The sequence below is a fragment of the Mus caroli genome, unplaced genomic scaffold (genome assembly GCF_978045245.1).
Source record: "Mus caroli unplaced genomic scaffold, Mus_caroli_1 scaffold_10, whole genome shotgun sequence".
NCBI classification, from domain to species: domain Eukaryota; kingdom Metazoa; phylum Chordata; class Mammalia; order Rodentia; family Muridae; genus Mus; species Mus caroli.
The window spans coordinates 29783796-29803951 of record NW_028227265.1 but is presented as its reverse complement, the minus strand read 5'-3'; positions in this window follow the sequence as shown (position 1 = coordinate 29803951).

The window sequence follows — 20156 nt, the reverse complement described above, 5'->3', positions numbered from 1 at the left end:
ATATTTATATTATATATCTATTTATATTTATATAATATATCTATTATAGTGTATACGACAGTCTTATAGATGGCTTTGCTGACATTAGTTTCCATATGGTGAGATGGGAGGTGTTCTGTGCTTACAAGAACATGCCCTTATAATCACAAAGGGTATGTTTTATAACAACAAGACATAGAATCAGTGTTAGAGAAGGCAACGTGACAGTGCAATAAAAAAAAGCAAGTGGTATGATGATGAAGCAGAAACAGAAATTGCAGCACATCAATGGAAAGCAATAGTGAGGCTGCCTTTAATGACACAAGTGGGCCAAAAGCCAAGGAATATAGGCAGTCTCTAGAAACTGAGAATGGACGAATACTCTTCTGTAGAGATTATGAAGAAAGAGTTCTATCAGTTTGAGTGTTTTTCATCTCTTTCCTTTCTTTCTTTCTTTCTTTCTTTCTTTCTTTCTTTCTTTCTTCCTTCCTTCCTTCCTTCCTTCCTTCCTTCCTTCCTCCCTCCCTTCCTCCCTCCCTCCCTCCCTCCCTCTCTCCCTCTCTCCCTCCCTCCCTTCCTCCCTTCCTTCTATTCTTTTTCTTTTCTTTGCTTTTTTTTTCCCCACAGCATCAGAACTAAGCCATAATGAATTTCTCTTGTTTTAAAGAACAAATTTGTAATAATTTGTTATAGTAGCAACAATAGGTTAATTATCATGAGTTCTCTAAGGCAAAGGGATGTTTAAGTAAAGAGCATCCTGATGAGATAGAGCTTTGTGTATTTCAGGAAATGAAATAAAGCTGACAGTGCTGAAGTGTAGTAATACAGGATTGTCAGGATCTAAAACGTGAAGACTATAAAATCGTAAGGAAAGAAAACTTTAAAACTGTAAAGAAATCTATTTTAAAACACTGTATTATGAATGAAGATAAAAGACAAGTTTCTAAAACCAGGACTATTATTTTTCTTACTGTTGTTACAAAATACCCAATGGAGATAAAGCAAAGAATCATGAAGTATTTTGGCTCACAGTTTTAGAGGGTTCAGTCCATCATGACCACCTGCACAATTTCTGGGCCAACGGTGATGCAGAGCATGATGGTGACAGGAACATGTCAATTGAGGTCAACTCTTAGCATACAAGAAACTAATAAAGGCATATCTAGACCAGGACAAGACACAATCTACAAGCACAAGCCCACAGTGACTCAGTTCTTCCCGTTAGACCCCACCTTACAAATTCTTCAGAATTTCTGTTTTAATAGTTCTACTAGCTGGGGAATAAGAATGCCTTGTGTTGTCATTTCAGATTTGAACCACAAGAATGTGTATCCCCATTAATAATAGATCTTTTAAATAACCAAGATGTAAAGCATACAAACTTGGTCAGAATACAATGCATTTATCTATTCAATCAGGTATAAAATATGTGTTGCTTGTTTTTCAAGAAATGATTGGGGCACAGGATGTCAGCGCTGGAGCTGAAGATTCATGAACCATTCTCGAGAAATATTATAGTTGCTTATTTATTTATTTTTATTTTATTTATGTGTTCATGTTCGTGTTCGCATGAATGTATGCCACATTTGTGCAGTGGCTTATGTAGACTGTGAAAAGTCATCAGATTCCCTAGAACTGGAGTAATAGGTAGAAATGAGCTGCCTGTGGATGCTGGAAACTGAACTAAGGTAATTATGAAAGAGCAGGTAGTACTCTTCACAGTTGATCCACTGCTCCAGTCCCCATCCTCTTATCCTTGTAATTTCTGTGTCAGTGTATCTCATTTTTGCCCACATATGGATGTTGGCAAAGTATCTCAATTAAATGCTATTTAAGGAGAACTTATTATATCTCTTTTAGATTAAGGTTAGTATGATTATATAAAGTTACAAATTAAATATAAGGAACAGGGCTCAGTATGAAGACAGGAGCCAAATTCCGGGAACTTCCTTTAAAGAGTAATAAAAGATGGTAACAGGTAAAATGGGCATTGTATCTTTCAATCTTCAAGTATCCACCCACCTGTGGCTTATGTATAAAAGTGCCTAAATCTCCATGACATTGTCCTATGTTGAGGTTTTGCTTTTACTGTCTATTGTAATGCTAAATATGGGCCCCCAAAACCTGGAGTCTGCACATACCTCCCCCAGACCCTGCCTGAATTTAATTGTGGTTTTGAATAAAGATATGGACAGACACTACCTGGGGAGAGGACACATAGGTGGGTAGAAGGCTTAGATGAGAGAAGATGGAAAGGAGAGAGAGGAAGCCACCATGGAGGGGTAGGAGTAAAGAAAATATAGCCATGTGGGCTGGCCAATTAGAGCTAAGAGCAGCCCCCATGAAACATAGTGAATAGTAAGTAATAGTTTGGTATTACAGGTAGGGAAAGAAATTCTAACAACATGGAGGATAGAATGTTGCCCAGCTATTTTAAAAAGATAAAGGTTGTATGCATGTTTTTCATCCAGGAACATAAATGATCTAAGGTGGTTGGTAATCCCACATTGGGGATTATTAATATTTTTTACTACAGACCTATCATTTTTTACTACAGATCCTTATCAGCTTTGCCAGGAACTGCCCTGACTCAAAGCATGTTAAGTCACTTTTCTCAAAACTAAAATAAGAAAGTATTTGTTTGTTTGTTTGTTTGTTTGTTTTTGCAGAAACTTCAAGAAATGGTGTAAATATTAGAAAAATCTTTTATATGCAAAATATATAAAACACAATTTCATGTTTCATTCTGAGGCATTCAGCAATCCTTCATTAAGTGAATATAGAAATGAATAAGCTAATATTTCTATCTCTGGGAGAGAAGATGGATATAGATTTTCAGTCTTATAGATATGAGTTTCTGTGATTTTTGGAATATGGGAGTGTGAATTGTGCAACTTCTATACAAAATAATTAGATTCTTTTTTTATTATTAGGTATTTATTTCATTTACATTTCCAATGCTATCCCAAAAGTCCCCCACACCCTCCCACACCCACTCCCCCACCCACCCACTCCCACCTCTTGGCCCTGGCATTCCCCTGTACTGAGGCATATAAAGTCTGCACGACCAATGGGCCTCTCTTTCCACTAATGGCCGACCGGGGCTATCTTCTAATACATATGCAGCTAGAGACAGGAGCTCTGGGGGGAGGGGGGTACTGGTTAGTTCATATTGTTGTTCCACCTATAGGGTTGCAGATCGCTCCAGCTCCCTGGGTACTTCCTCCAGCTCCTCCATTGGGGGCCCTGTGATCCATCCAATAGCTGACTGTGGGCATCCACTTCTGTGTTTGCTAGGCACCTCATAGTCTCACAAGAGACAGCTATATCAGGATCCTTTCAGCAAAATCTTGCTAGTGTATACAATGGTGTCAGCCTTTGGAGGCTGATTATGGGATGGATCCCTGGGTATGACAGTCTCCAAATGGTCCATCCTTTTGTCTCAGCTCCAAACTCTGTCTCTGTAACTCCTTCCATGGGTGCCTTGCTCCCAATTTCAAGAAGGGGCAAAGTATCAACACCTGGATCTTAGTTCTTCCCGAGCTTCATGTGTTTCTCAAATTGTATCTTATATCTTGGGTATTCTAAATTTCTGGGCTAATATCCACTTATCAGTGAGTACATATCATGTGAGTTCTTTTGTGATTGAGTTACCTCACTCAGGACGATGCCCTCCAGGTCCATCCATTTGCCTAGTTTCTGTTTATACTAAGCCATGCTAAACTTTATGAATATTATCTCTTCCATCTATGAAGGGAAGTCATCAATCTGAGTTCTGGCCTCCTGCTTTGGCCAGTAAGTGATTGTAAATTTTCTAATTTTCCTACTGCAATTCTGTTAATGAAATGAATATTACTACTACTGTCCACGGACTCAAGTGCAACTGCTAGTTCCACAACACATCAGTCTGATGGAGAGGTTAAGTGCAGGAACTAAGAAGACTTTATTAGAAAATCTTATCAAGGTATAAGATAGAGAACTCTGGTCTAACACATCATGCTGGGAAGATGGATTAGGAACGGTTTATGAAGAGAGTTTGGGGGCATTCCTTGCCTATCTCACAGTGGATAGTTAGTAATCACAGACTGGGAATTCTTCTCATGGCAGTTGGGTAGATGGTGTGTGTCTGACCCTAAGCCCTTCATAACAAGTTGATTTTCAGTTCAGGGAATCTCAATGATCACCTTCATTTTTCTCATTATAGCCTTGTTGCTTGTTAAGGTTTTCATCTTCACTTCCTGATTGGTGACTAGTTTAAAGGTGAGAAGCTACCCTGAGGCCTTTGAGATAATCTCCAAAAGCACTAGAATTATAAAGACAAAAGATGCCACACAACAGCAAAAATCCCATACTTGTACTGACAGGCTACCCCCAATGATTTTATAGAGATATATAGGATTCAACTCTTCCTTAAATATATCCAACATCTTATACAAGTGGACATTTTCAAGGAAAAACAATTTATGCTATAAAATTTACTATTCTGCAATATAACAAGACTCTTGACTGCCCACTGTGATATGGACTGAGTACCAGTGGCCCACGAGATGAAAACTAACCGTGTAACACCCACTACACTGCTACAAGGAAAACTTGTTCTCAGCCTTTTCTCTGGGAACCAGCCTGCTCTTTTCCTTACAGTCCAAGCCAATACATTTTTGTTGTTGTTGTTTTGTTGTTGTTATTTTACAGTTTGGGCCTTTGTTAAATTTTCTCATTGTCTCATTACTAGCCTTCCATGTTCAATTTTACAAGGCAGCAATGTGAAAAGAAATAAAAATATTCTTCACCTAACTTTTAATGGAAGCATGGGTCAGGTAAGACGAAACATGCAGTCATGACATAGTGACCCACTTCCTTAGTAACAGCAGATGAGCATAATTGATAGTTAATCAACAGTTACTAACAGGATTGATTCTCTAAAAGGTATAACACTTTTCCTCAGATGACATTTGTTCTTAGTTTATAAACACTACTGAGAATTTACTTGTCACCGATGAACAGTGGCCTAACCAACAGACATTGAAATTGTCTCTGCTTCCCCTGGGGATGTTAAGTCAGAGGGTTTCAGACTTTGAATGGTGCATATGTGATTATTTTCAAACTCTTGACTGCCAGTTTCCCTTACTTATGTTTGAAAGCATACCCACAGATATGGCTTGCAGATTGACACAGAATATGTGTCTTCTAAGGGGGGGGGGGCACCTCTCACCTATAATTTTCCCTTTGTTGTCTGTTGAGAACTTCAAGTGTTGATGTCTGAAAGCTGAAACATGCACTTAGGGAGGTTGTGCCTTTGCCTTTCAGTCCTGCTCCGGAGGCTGCAGAGGCATGTGGCAGAAATCTCTAGTGTCTAAATAGTGTTTCATAGCAATCCACATTTTGTCAATAGCCAACAAAATGAAATGGGGGGAAAACTGTAAAAAAAAAAAAAAAAGTGTCGTTAACAGGATCCTAAAACTATGTGGTTTTGGACATGGGTCAGCTAGTCAGTCTTTCACAAGTGTTAATATCCTCATTTGTATAATAGGATACCAAAAGGCCCAAAAAGATGTTGCACTGGCTGGTTTTGTGTGTCAACTTGACACAAACTAGAGTTATCACAGAGAAAGGAGCTTCTGGTGAGGAAATGCCTGCATGGGTTCCAGCTGTATGTCATTTCCTCAATCAAGGAGGGAGGGCCCATTGTGGGTGGTGTCATCCCTGGGCTGGTATGGTAGTCTTGGATTCTATAAGAGAGCAAGCTGAGCAAGCTAGGGGAGCAAGGTAGGGAGAGGCCTCCATGGTCTCTGAATGAGCTCCTCCTTCCTGGCCTGCTTGAGCTCCTGTCCTGACTTTCTTTGGTGATGAACAGCAATGTGGAAGTGTAAGCCAAATAAACCCTTTCCTCCCCAACTGCCTTCTTGTTCTTGATGTTTGTGCAGGAATAGAAACCCTGACTAAGAGAAGTTGGAACCAGCATAGTCGGGTATTTCTGTGACAACCTGACCATATTTTTTGGGAGGACTGTGGAAGAGCTTTGGAACTTTGAACTAGAAGAGCCATAGGGATGTTAAGAGCTCTGTGGGATGTTCTGTAGGAACTTGGGAGATAATGTTGAAAACAGTGCAGAAGATGGAGTCTAGGTTTGTGAAATTTCAGAGGGAAGAATAAAGATTCCTATCAGGGCTGTGGCGATTTTGATTGTGAAGATTCTGTGGTTTTGGTTAGCTGGGGCTGAAGAATCAGCTATGATTAACAAGATACCAGAACTACTAAAGCAAAAACTTTGCATTACTAGGACTATTGATGCTGGTTAGCTGGAGCTAAGAAATTAGTTGTGATTAAGAAGAGACCAGCATCATTGAGGTGACATCTTCTGGGAAGTGTTTTTTGAGACCACAAACAGGTTGTGTTCCAGAGAAAACCAAGGTTGTACCACGTGCTGCAGTTGCACTTGGTAATGTATAAGAGTCACTCAGGTGGTACTGCTTTGAAGGCCTGAAGGGGCCATGAAGAGTAACTGATGATCAGCACTGTGAGACCATGGAAGGACAATGGTGAAGGTGCAGCCTCAGTTGCCATTGATTTTCCAGGTCTGAAGGGGTCATTCAAAGGAGGTGAAGCTTGGCACAATGAAGAAAACCTATGAGAGGTTATTGGTGAAGCCTAGTTGCAGCAGCAGACTGCAGAATTTTGGAGATGCCAATACCATCAGATGACCACCAAGAACAGCAGCAGCAGTGGAGTACAAGCAGCTGGAGCCTAGAAGAAAAGGTGTATACTACAAAGGGCAGAGCTGGAGAAGTGACACAAAACCTTGGAGTAACCTAGAAGATCATGAGTGGATCTCAGACATTGGATGGTTGGAGTTTGATTTTGTTTTAGATTGTGACTGTGCCCTGATATTTTCCCCTCTTGAAGTAAGAAGGTATTTTAGTGGAGCCCACAGTTAAGTGTTTTGAATTTTAAAAAGAGTTTGAATTTTAAAAGATATTGGATATTTTAAAGGAATTGAATTTTTAATATGTAAAGTCTGTGGGACTTTTAAAGTTATTTAGATCTTAGGGATGAATAAGAAAGTAAGTGTTGAGGCTTAATAGTGATATGCTTGTGTGTCAACTTGACACAAACTGGAATTATCACAGAGAAAGGAGCTTCAGGTGAGGAAATGCCTGCAAGAGCTCCAGCTGTAAGGCATTTTCTCAATTAGTAATCAAGGGGTTGTGGAGGGAGGGCCCATTTTGTGTGGTACCATCCCTGAGCTGGTAGTCTTGGGTTCTATAAGATAGCAAGCTGAGCAAGCTAGTAAGTAACATTTCTCAATGGTCTCTACATCAGCTCCTGCTTCCTGACCTGCTTGATTTCAAGTTCTGACTTCCTTTAGTGATGAACAGCAATGTGGAAGTATAAGCTGAATAAACCTTTTCCTCCCCAGTTTACTTCCTCATCATAATGTTTGTGCAGGAATAGAAACCCTGACTCAGAGAGATGTCTAGGTTTATATCCCAATGATCTGAGTCTATATAGTCTTAGTTGTTCTCATTGGCAAGTGTGTTCATGTATAAGAGACACCCTGATCTCTCATACACAATAGCTGTTGTGTTAAAGTCCCAATTTCTAATTTGCCTCTCTGTGGTTTCAAAACTATTATCTGTTGACACAAATTTAAGAAAACAAGCCTTTAACTGGGGACATGTTTTCTATCTCACAAGATTTTTAAGAACATTAAAAACAAAATAAGATGTCAACTGAATAGCTCAGGAATCTGACAGGATGGCAGACTAAGTTAACCTAATATCCTCCTTCCCCAACACCACCATCACTACCACACACACACACACACACACAGAATACATCAGTAGACATGTTGGATATGAAGCAACAGCCCCCAAAATGTGAATGCCTCACTGAGCTGAATAACAAATTAATCCTTAGAAAACAAATGTGAAAATACAGTTTGAAGTAAAAGCATGAAGCATATGAATTTAACATTTCAATCAAGCTAAGTACAGTTTATTCATATAAGAAATAAAAGAAAAACAAGTAGTTTTGGTTGTGAAAGATGTTAAGGAGTAAGAGAAAGAGAAAAGAGAAAATAAAGAACATGTCTTATGGCAAAGAATGAAGCAGTTATATATGTTTTTACACTTAATATTGAGAACTTTTAATCACTTTGCTTAGAGAGTTTTTGTACGTAGCATACAGGAAGACAGCAAGGCAAATCTGTCAGTTTCTTTTAGAGTAACAAAGTTCATACACACACACACATACACACACTCACACACTTTCATGCATATACATAAAACTCACTTGAGAAACTGAGTGGGTTTATCCTTCATACAGGCCAAATGTAAGCTCCCCATATGGCCCAGGATGCAGAAGTTAAGAAATTAGCATAAAGCCTACTCCTGGAAGGATGACAATTCTAGAATTCCTAACAAAGAAAATATAACTTCTTTAAAGTTTGTTCTTACAAACAAAGTTAGGTTGTATTCACAGAAAAAGTGCTGCGTATTTGGGCATAGAATTTCCCATGATGTAACAATCAAGTTAATAAAGTCATGAGTGATAATAAGCAGTCACACATATTAAAGGAGTAACATCTCAAGAATATTGAATAATAGATCTATAATTTCATAATAGATATATGTATATATGTGTGACTTAGACTTCAAAACATGTGCATATAAGTCATAAAACTGGTTCTATGAAAAAGATTCAAAAAGCTCCTCTCACAAAATGCACAAAAATAAATGCACAAAAAATAAACTAGAGAACAAATCTAACTAAAGAGAAAAATATAATGGGATATGTATTTGTGAAGCTATATTCAGTTTGAGACATTGAAGTAGAACATAGAAAAAAAATTATTGCTAAAAGAATTGAAGGACAAAGGATCCAGTCTACATACAAGAAGGTGTCAGTAGAGATGATGATACAAAGTAATCACATAAAATGTCCATAGTCACCTCACAACAATGAAAATCTTTCAAATACAGCGGCTATTATTTCACATCCGTAATGATACAAAAGGAATTAACTATAAATCCCAATCTGAATGTTTATATAAAAATAAAACAAACCATAGGTAGAGCAGGTAAGGAAAATACAGAAGCTTTCTTTTCCATAAGTGTTAAAAAATCATTTAATATAAAGTATAAGGCATTAGAGGTCAAAGCTACTCTTCCATTAGACAAAGACTTCTTGTTTAGTTGTTCACACTATTTTATAATCCCACTTAGAAACCCAGGAGCCAATGCATGGAAATGGGATTTTATACTTTCATTTACACTTGGAAAGTACAGAGACTTCAGAGTGATGTGCATGTGGGTCACACAGATGCCAGCCAGTCATGATCCTAGCACCCCAAACCCAGCTTAAGTTTTTTCCGTCATGTATTCCCATGACTTTCAAGTCATTTTGCTGATTTCTCAATACAGCTATCGTCCAGTTAACTAGGGTTCACAGTAAAGCAGACAAGTACATGATTCTACATTTACCATATCTCTTAATGTTCGACTCCTATGAATAGACACAATTACTGAAGGCAACTCTTACAAAGGAAAGCATTTAAGTAGGGGGCTTGCATTAAATTCAGAGGCTTAGGCCATTATTGTCATGGCAGGGAACATAGCAGCACACAGGCAATCATGGTGCTGGGGAAGTAGCTGTGAAATTTACACAATTTACACCTTCATCTTCAGGCAGCAGGGGTAGGGGGGTGTAGAGCGAGGCAGAGAGACAGAGAGACAAAGAGACAGAGACAGATATGGTTTTTGCAACCTTAAAGCCCAGACTTGAGGAGCTTAAAGAAGACATACCTAGTTCAACAAGACCTCAACTTCTAATCCTTCTCTGATTATTCATCAACTGGGGACTAAACAGGAAACTATGTGACATATGAGGGCTACTTTCATTCAAACCATCACACCTTAACTGTGTAAGTTACAAGAAAATGTATTGAAAAGATAGACCCAAAGTCTAGTTTCCATGTCAATTTGTGACTGAGGTACTATTTACGTTCAAAACCCACACACTTACTTTATGAAAGAAGAACAGACTGGAGTCCATAAACTTGTTTGCTTCAGCTGTTGATGAGACTATAATGTGCTCTCCAAAACCTGACAGCAGGATCACATTGCTGAAGAAAACACCTACACAACTCATTGAACATGAAGATGTGAAGCTGTTGTCTACACAGAGCAGATTTTGTTACTACATGACAGCATCTTTGGTACAGGATGTTTCTCTTCACACTGTCAAAAGAGCAATATAAGTACCTTGCCAGCCATAAAGCCTTTATCTACAATGTGTTCTATCTTCAAGCTATGCAAGGGCAGTGGTCCTCAACCTTCCTAAAGCTGGGTCCCTTTCTTGCATTGTGTTGTGGTAATGTGCATCCTTAAATTTATTTTCAGTGCTACTTCATAACTGTAAACTTGTTACTATTAGAAATCACAATGTAAATATCTGTGTTTTCTAATGGTCTTAGTTGAACTCTACGAAAGATTACTTGACACCCACAAAGGGGTTGTGACTTGCACATTGAGAATGACTCTAATCTTTATGGAGACACAAAGATTGTAGGGGTAACCACCCAGTGACTGATTTGAATTAAGGCCCAGTCCATGATAGAGAATCTATACCCAACACTGCTTGGGTGACAAAGAACCTGAGACTAGATAGCATAGGGACCTAGGTAAAAACCTAATATTGCTTGTCTAAAATTTTTTTTAAAGTAAGTATAATGTAACTACTAATGTTATTCTGCTATACTCACAATAGGTGTATATTGTTCAGCCATCATCCGAAAAGCTTCTGGCTGCAAGAGATATAACAACTGTAGAGATCCCCAGCCAGACATTATGCATAGGGTGAAGACTAGAATACTTATCTTTAAATGGGATGTTTTAATCAAATCCCTGCCCTCAGAACTCAAAGATTCGTTCCTAAGATGACTTGAAAGATTGTAATAGTCAGAGGGAATGGAAGTCAACAAAAAAAACAAAGCCCTCTAAATCATATGAGCAGATCTTATGTGACCTCAGCAAGATTGTAGCAGCATACACAGAGCCTACACCAATCTGCACAAGGTTTTCTGTGCTTATGTCATGTCTTCCAGTGTAATTGTTATATGGGAATTCTAGTAGGTCTCTGGATCTTGTTTCTTCTCTGGAAATATTTTTCTTCTTTTGGTTTGTCATGTCCAAACTTGATGTGACAGTTTGTTTTATTATATTATTTTTAGAAAGAAAGGAAGAGGGAGGGGAGGAGGGAGTGAGGAAGAAAAGGATAAAGGAAGAAAAGCAAGAAAGGAAGAAAGGAAGAAAGGAAGAAGGGAGGAAAGGAAGAAAACAAGCAAGCAAGCAAGAAAGAAAGAAGGAAAACCTAAAAACCATAGGGTAAATATTAATCATTGATTTGAAATTTATATCAGCTAGAATAAGGTAAGTCAGTTTCCTCCAATAAAGTTACATTGGGAATATAAACCCCTCCTGAGGAGGACTCATATTCAGTAGTAATTGACCAATATATAATACACTTCACTTTATTTTTATGTATATGTAATTTTGGGGCATAACAGTTTGGTGGATTGTTTTGCGGGCATTTTTTGTTTTGTTGTGTTTTCATTTCCTTGAAGGAGTTTAAATTTGGGTAGGTAGGGAGGTGTGAGAATCTGGAAGGATTTGGGGGAGGGAAAAAGTGTGACAAGATTTCTTTGGAGTTAAAATAATTTTAAATAACAAAAGTATAATAAAAAGAGCATTTGCATGAACTTTAAAACCAAATCAGAATGGACAATATCACTTTAGTGCAGTAGATTTTTAAAATTGTTTTGGACAGTAGAAAGAATTCTAGCATACATGGGTTTTGATTTCTTATGTTTCATTGTGCACACTTATTTCTACAAAATAATAGTCTACTATACATAACTATGACACTACACTCTGTCTTTAGCTTTATTAATTTCTGCCAATCTCTTCAATGTCGTATGCAGTTATAAATTCCACAGTTTGAGCAGTCTTCAATATGTAGAGGAGTGTAAATAGATGTTCCTGATCATTGGTATAAGGTTCACAAGAACTGTTTCTTTCCATCTGTCTAGGATCAACTCTACATTAAATCCAAAGATTCTGGGGAAAATTATTTCAAATTTGAGCTGGCAAAGCATAAATAAATATTCTTTAACATTTCAAAAGAGCAGAAATGAAAAATTGTTCTTTATTTTTGGAGTTTCAGGACGCTCTCTTGCCTGTCATTTTATCTTTGCTGATTGGAGGCAATCAGTAGCTCATAACTGCTTAACTCTCTTCCCCATTTCACACTTTGTGTGTTGAATCTGTATCTCTTCTCCTACAAGAACAAAAATCACAATAGGTTAAGGGTCTATCTTGTTCTAGTATGAACTCACATAAATCAATTACATCTCCATTTCCATTTTGCAATAAGCTATCATGTTGTTCTCAATGAGTTTGAATTTTAAGGGCAGGGTTTATTTAACTCAGGGCTGTAGATTATCAGTTCTAAAATACAACTTTTCTTGTTAAGCAATTACATGTACATATATAAAACAAACAACAATTAGCTTTGAAGACCTCATAATGGATAAATAGCTCAAGGTGATATGAAGTTGAAGCACACAGCACTCTTCCCTCCTTCTGGACCACTATTCTGTCCCATTATTTCAACTGTTTTGGAGACTTTTTAGTTGTCTGAGATTCTTCAGGAATGATGACAGACCAAGGTCTGGCCATGATTTTCTGTTCTATCAAAGACCCAGCAAAACCTTTTTCATTTGCTTGTGTCAACCAGCAATGAAATTTTCAGAGCAAAATATATTCTATTTCTGTGACATTAGATAAATAAACAGAATGCAGAAGACTTAGGGACTTTTATAAAAGTGAGGGAACATTTCTTTCTTGCTCAATGGTAATTGGATTATCTTATGTGCCTAAGAAAGTGGAAGAGTATAAGATTAGTTATTGGGCATGTGGACTATACCACCAGAGGAACTGGCATGGAATAGGCAAAGTGGAGCATGTGCCAACCCCAGAAATCTCAAAAATTGAGATAAGAATGTCCTTCAGAGACCAGCAAGATTAGGGCTAAACCCCTCCCTATTTCTATGGCTGACAGTGAACGTAAGCAGGTCATCCCAACCAGGAGACAGAACCCCAGGTGGGTTGTCACAAGAAGTCAGTCAAGTAGCACAGCACCTATAATTCTTTCCATGCAAATGAAGCATCTCAGTAGGCTTAGCATTCAGTCAATGTCCTTTTTCCCTCCCTGGATATTCTCACACTCGTCCCTAAAACTTTATAACCATTGGTTCATCTGGAATAAAGTATGTCCATTCAAACCCATCCTCCAATAAAGAAATACTAACAAGCTTATATCACCTCAGAGAGCTGCTTCATTAAAGATCGTTGGAGAAAGCTTTCACCTAAAATAGCCTTAATTCTAAGATTCTCAAAGAAGACCTTGTTCTCCCCTCCCCCCACGACAGGGAGGTAGAGCCTATTAATTCTAGACTTCCCCTGTCCTCTCCAAGCGGATGTATGAGTGGCATTCAGACACCCTGAGAAGAGAGACAGAACCAGGAACCATAGTCAGTATTGCACTTCTTCATGTTCTACAAATACAAATCACTATATATCTACTCTTTACCATGGCTATCCCTTTCCACAACTATCCACAAGCCACTTTCTTCAATACATTTATGCTTGTGATCAATGAAGTCCACTGTATAGGCCAACACATGTTTATTTCAAATTACACTTTTGCTATTTAATTAAATTTAAAATATGGAATATGATATTACATATATTACATATATGTATATATATACACATATATTTGCTATCTTATATAGTGACACTAGGATGCATAAGAATGTAACTGTTTCAACTGGATGTGGTAAACATGCTTAATAGCAGAACTTGGGAAACTGAAGAAAGACAATGACTAATTTGACACAAGCCTGTGCCATGTGAAACTCCATCTCGTCAAACCAAAACAAACCATAAAAAGGTATGCAAACAGCAAAGTATACATACATATAAACAAGAATTGCATGAAGATAAGTAGGTATTTATTTCATGGACTTTCTATTAGACATACAAAATGAATTTATAGTTTATATTATGCTAAATTATATATATATGATATATATATATATAAGATAGATAGATAGATAGACAGACAGACAGATAGATAGATAGACAGAGGCAGAGGCACAGGAAAGAGAAAGACAGAGAGTTAGAGGAACACAAAGAGTAAATATGAGCTTCAGAGTAGGTAACAAGAAAAACTTCAAAATTCCTCTCCACATTAGGTTTTACAAATTGAATTTTCAGATTCATGAGAGAAACTGTTTCATTAAGCTAAAATAATATCAGAGGATATAGTCTGGTTATACATTTATAACAAACACATACTCTTAAGAAGAGGGATTTGTTAACAAAGCCCATTTAATCTTTTTGTAGTAATCATTTGCCATTTTTAATTAACTGATCATTCTGATGCAATTACTGGTCAGAGTAATGTAAAGAACTTTCTATTGGAAGAAGCATAGGGAATCAAAATATAAGCGAAATTAGGCTGTATGAGAAAGTGTGAAGTCTGTGCTTAGATTATAAATGTTTGGATTTATTTCTTCTCTTTCCTTGAAACTAAAGTTCTAAGACATCTTAATACAAGTGTATAAATTCAAAAGAAAAATTACCTCTACCTCCTGCCTACCTGTGAATACCTGCCAGGCTCATGGCAAGACAGGAGAGAGCTCTTCAAACAGTCAAGGCAAGTGGAGGCAGCTGGCTGGAAAATGGAGGATCTGAGAGGTAACACTGTGAATGTAATCATGCCCATAAACATAAGGGCTATTAATAGCTAAGGACAAGCAAGAAGAAGAGGGGGGAAGGAAGGCTTGGCTTAGGCATACCCCTGGTTGCTTGTTGAGTCTGTGCATTTCCTGAGGAAGATACTTCTCAAGGCAGAATGAATGAGATGACTCAAACCTCCCTTACATCTCTTTAATCCTTGTTTGGCTCTGCTCACCTGATCCAAAACATGGTCATTAATTCCAGAAGTGCACAAAACACTGGGCTATTTTACTTGTATAACACTGATTGAGACAAAGTTAAAATCAGCTTCATGAAAGTATATGTTTTATGTATTGAAGATTTAAAACTATGGATTAGTTTATAAACCAAAAGTTTTCCTGTATCTGGGTACATATTTGTTATGTATATAATTAATTATTTTAATTAATTTATTTATTGTATTCACTTTATATCCTGATAGGTGCCCCCATTCCTGGTCATAAGCTACCACAATCCCTCCACCATAGCCACTCCCCTTCTCCACTGAGAGGGTGGAGGCCCCCCATCCTTGGCAATCAAGTCTCTGTATATCTAGGCACATCCTCTCCCACTGAGTCCAGATAAGGCAGCCCAGCTAGAACCTATCCCATGGACAGGCAACAGCTTTTTGCACATCCCTCACTCCAATTGTTCAGAACCCATATGAAGACTGAGCAGCAGCACATCAAGATATATGTGCCAAGGGCCCTAAGTTCAGCTGATGTATACTTTTTAGTTGGTGGTTCAGTCTCTGAGAGTCCCAAGAGTACAGGTTAGTTGACTTGGTTGGTTGGACTTTCTGAAGAGTTTGAGGCACTCAATCCTTCTCCCAACTCTTCCATAAAAATCCTCAAGCTCCATTCACTGTTTGTCTTTGGGTATCTGCATCTATCTGAGACAGCTGGTGAGAGGAGATTCTCAGAGGACAACTTTGCTAGATTCCTGTCTGCAAGCATCACATAGCATCATTAATAGTGTCTCAGATTGATGCTTGCCTATGGGATGTGTCTCTAGTTGAGCTGTTTATTATGTGGCTATTCTCTCAGTCTCTGCTCCATCCCCCATCCCTGCATTTCTTGTAGACTAGATAGATTTGGGGTTAAAAGTTTTGTGGATGGGGTTCCTGGCTGTTGGAGGTTTTCTCTTCATGTTCCATATCTTCAATGATGTAAGTCAGACCTAAGGTCACTTCCATTGATTCTCAGGCTCCTCCCCATCCCAGCTTTCTGGCACATCCTCAACATGCCCCCTCCTCCCCACCCTCAAATGAAAGGTGTTACATCTTGAAAGACTAAATATAATTGATCAGCTTACAGGTTTAAAGTCATATGGACACAGATTTTAAAACTAGATTTAGCACATACAGTCTCATTCTTGGCTCTCTGAAGCTTACTTAATCTTTGCATAAAGCCCAAAAGTAAGTCTTATTTATCAAGAGCATGACTTAGGATAATTACATTCAAACTGCTCTAGCACATGACAGAAAAAACAAATTTGAATATTATAAGATGGACTTATTATATGTGTACATATGTGTATATAACTTGATGTGGGGTTCCTAAAGATGAATAGAACATAGTTTCTGCCCCATATATATTAACAGTCTAGTATAGAAAGCTAGCATAGGCAACTTACCTTATAACAGCCAAGAACCAGAATGGGTGTGAATAAAAAGAAGAGTACAATGATATACATGTACTCAAATGTCATAAGGAAGCTTGCTATTTCACACACTTAGTAACAATAGCAGTGGTAATAATAGTAATAGTAATAATAATAAATAACAATAATGTTAAAAAAAACCCACAGAAGCAGTCCCAACACAGCCTAGGACATTTGGAAGGGTCATGTTGGAGGTCTTATCTAGCCAGGTCTTACAGAATATTCAGAGTTGGCTTTAAAGGATGCTGTCCTCAGCATTATCTTATTTCTGTAAATCTCTAACATAAAAATAAAATCTAAATCTGAGGTTTCAAAAAAAGCACTGGGGAAATAGCCTAGGAATGAACCAAGGGGTGGCTTTTTATATGATTGATGCATGGCATGGTGCAAAACGCAGGAGCAAAGAGCTGCAAGGCACCCCACACCCTTAACAAGAAGCCACGGGCAAGCTTTCTGCTCAAATCCTCTAATCCTATTGATCCTGCCTGGAAAGCAGCAATGCTGGTCCACAACACAGAAGGGTGGTGATCGGCAGCAAGTGCACACGGCAGGCACTCCATGCTTCGAGAAACTTAATCATATAACCCTCTTCATTACTCACGAAATCACTGGCTGTCAATACTCTAGCCACGGCCTCCCTGACTACTGCTGTTTAAGATCCTGTCAATCTTCTCTTGTGATTTTGCCAAGCAAATTCACTCAGAGCTATTGACAGGCAGTATTATCTCAGCTGATAACGTTGCCGCATCGCTGTGGCACAGGGACAGGAAAATAAAACTCCTTCCAGCCCTTTCATTCTGGCATTCTCTTTGCAAGTGGCAAAGGGCCCTCCATGTGCTGAGCAGGAATTGAGTTATAAATGTAGTTCTGCATGTATGTTAAAAGCCAGAAGGACTGATATTTATTATACAAGAGAAAAAAATTGGCCGTAGCTGTGTTCATAGACATGACATTAACCATGCAACATTACTCTCTTATTTAACTTTAGTCAAATGTACAGCAAGTTATCATGGGTCCCTATAACATTTATTCATTTATTATTATCCTTCTTATACTCAGATGAAGAAAATGTGCCTAGCTAGAAATCTCTTCTGAGTAGGCCTATCTGGTACAGAGAAGTCCAGAACAGGCTGAGGTCTGCTGCCTGGTGGAGAACTGTTTAGAGTTTCCATCTGTGAGTGGAAGTTCATTGACTTTCCACATGGCTATTATTGATGCAGACATAAAAACTTCACCTTAGTATACTAACCTCAGAGCATACGTAACCATTGTAATTCTCCAGAAACAGTGATTGGTTATTCTTAGGTATTCTGTAGAAAATACAAATGTTGTCTGTGACACTATATTTAATGGGTAGTAAGAAACCCAAAGCACCAGTAGAAACTCTCATACTTTGGGATAGGTAAATTGAGTTAGCATGTCCATGTTGCTTGCTTTCCTCACTCCCTGTCTTAGCCTCTTTCCCACTCCCTTCTTACTGCTTCCCCTTATCTCTTTCCTTCTATAATGATGAATCTACTTTTTTAAGCAAATGGTTCATGTCTGTCTGCTAGCCACAGCTCCTATGCTAATTTCTTGAGATTCATTCCCCCCAAAATAACTGCTTTCTAGAGTGTCTGGTCAGCTGTTTCTTGATACCATACACACATTGAAGAGGCAAGTTCCCACAGAATTATTCCTTTTTCGCAGCCATAGCATGCTTTATTTGTTTATTTATTTATTTATTTATTTATTTATTTATTTATTTATTTATTTATTTATTTTAATTCTTATTCAGCCAGAGCACCAACTACAAAGGTGCTCAGATAGAACCCTGGCCATCAAAATTCTTACTTATTTCCACAGTCAGGTACCATTTGGCATTTTCCAACATTCTAATAGACTGCTATCCACTGGCTTTCTTGTAGCAAATAATTCAGCACCTAATTGCCTCCAAATGTCTCTGTTGCTGTTTAAACAATGTAAAGAGAACTGGGATTAAGGATGGCAGTAGGGTGCTTTCTTATCTTACTTGGTACCTACAGTGTGATCCTTCAGAGTGTAGAGAAACAGTAAAACAGAGTTCAAAATAAAATGAGGGCTTCAATTCAACATCAAAGATTTCTAATTCTAATATACTGTCAAATAAATGGTGAAGTCAAGTCTTGTGATGTTATCTCATTTAAAATGATTTGTTCTGATTGTCAATGCCAGAATAAAGTGCCACATTGATTGGTGGAGTCATGCTTTACCCATAGTCTGTGACTCCTCCTCTTTCTCCCTCCACAAAGATGCCTGCAGAGCTCAAAGTAGGTCTGAAGTCCCTTGAATATTTCTTATGGTCCATGGCATTAAATAGTGTACTTCCTAGTCCTGGATATGACTTCTCCTTGTCCAGTTTCTGCTTCAACATAAATTTGCAGAACATATGACTCAATTTATTGCATAAAGCTTCCTAATCTTTATTGCTAGATAGGAAGTTATTTTAATGTGCCCCACCCTTGTTTATCCATTTGGTCATTCAATTAATTGGCAAATATTTAAGGAAATCCACTGGTAAACAAAATTAAGTATCTACACTCAGATGAGTAAAAATACAAATATACATTAGTGTGGTGGTTTTAATATCAAGAGATTATAAATCTCGGGTATTGGTGGAAGGAGGCAGAACTCTACTACATTAAAAAGGGTTCAAGAAATTCCTTTCTGGATGGACAAGATTGTCCTTGAGGTTAAAAAATAGAGTAATAGTATTCTGGATAGAGAGGCCTGCAGGTTTAACAACCATGAGAAGAAAGTGAGCTGCATAAATCAAGAGACAAGAATGGATGTTGAGTGGTATTCATTATATAGGAATCCATATCTTAAACTATATGAGACTTCATTATATTTTAAGCCCATATTTTTAATACTTACTATATCATGTACTTACCGGGTTTTAGGATCATAAGAATAATGGCTATAAAAATGAAATATATTTTTTTCTTATCTATAACCCTTATGCTATATGAGCTCCCTGATATCAAGAGTCAAAGTTGTATATGCCTACTGGCAGCTTTTTCATACCTTGACACAAAGAATGTACCTGATAAACATTTATAGACTGATAGATAGATTAAGAACTAATTGAGCAAATTCTTTAGTTTTATGTCTTAATAGAAATTGTGGTATGCTTTTAAATGCAAGGTAACTATAAAGCATACCCTGTAATTGTAAGCTGGCTTCACATTAGGGAGATAAAATGGAAAGACAAGACATTGTGCTCATCACACTTTGTCCTGTTTTCACCTCATTGACCAAGGCCATGCTCTCTTCCCTGGGGCCTGGATTGTTTGTGATTATTTGTATTTCATGTCGGCATCACCAAATGCTCTGAGGAGACTGCACTATTTGCTGGCTAATGGCTAATCCTTGGTTTCTCGTGCTGCCACCAAGATGAACAGTGCAAGCTGTGAATAAGATCAGAGATGAAGCAAGATCCCAGCAGGAGACCAAAGCACACATGTTTTCTATGAGCTTTATCAAATCCCTCGATTCTACATGTGGATTTATTTTAAAAATAAAAATTGAACAGGAGGAGTTATTTGTGTGTTCACAATTCCAATGGACAAAAATTCTTACGGAAGAAATAAGCATCTGTAATAAATTAAATCACTTATTTTTCTCTTCCTTTTGTATGTGTCTGTATCCCTC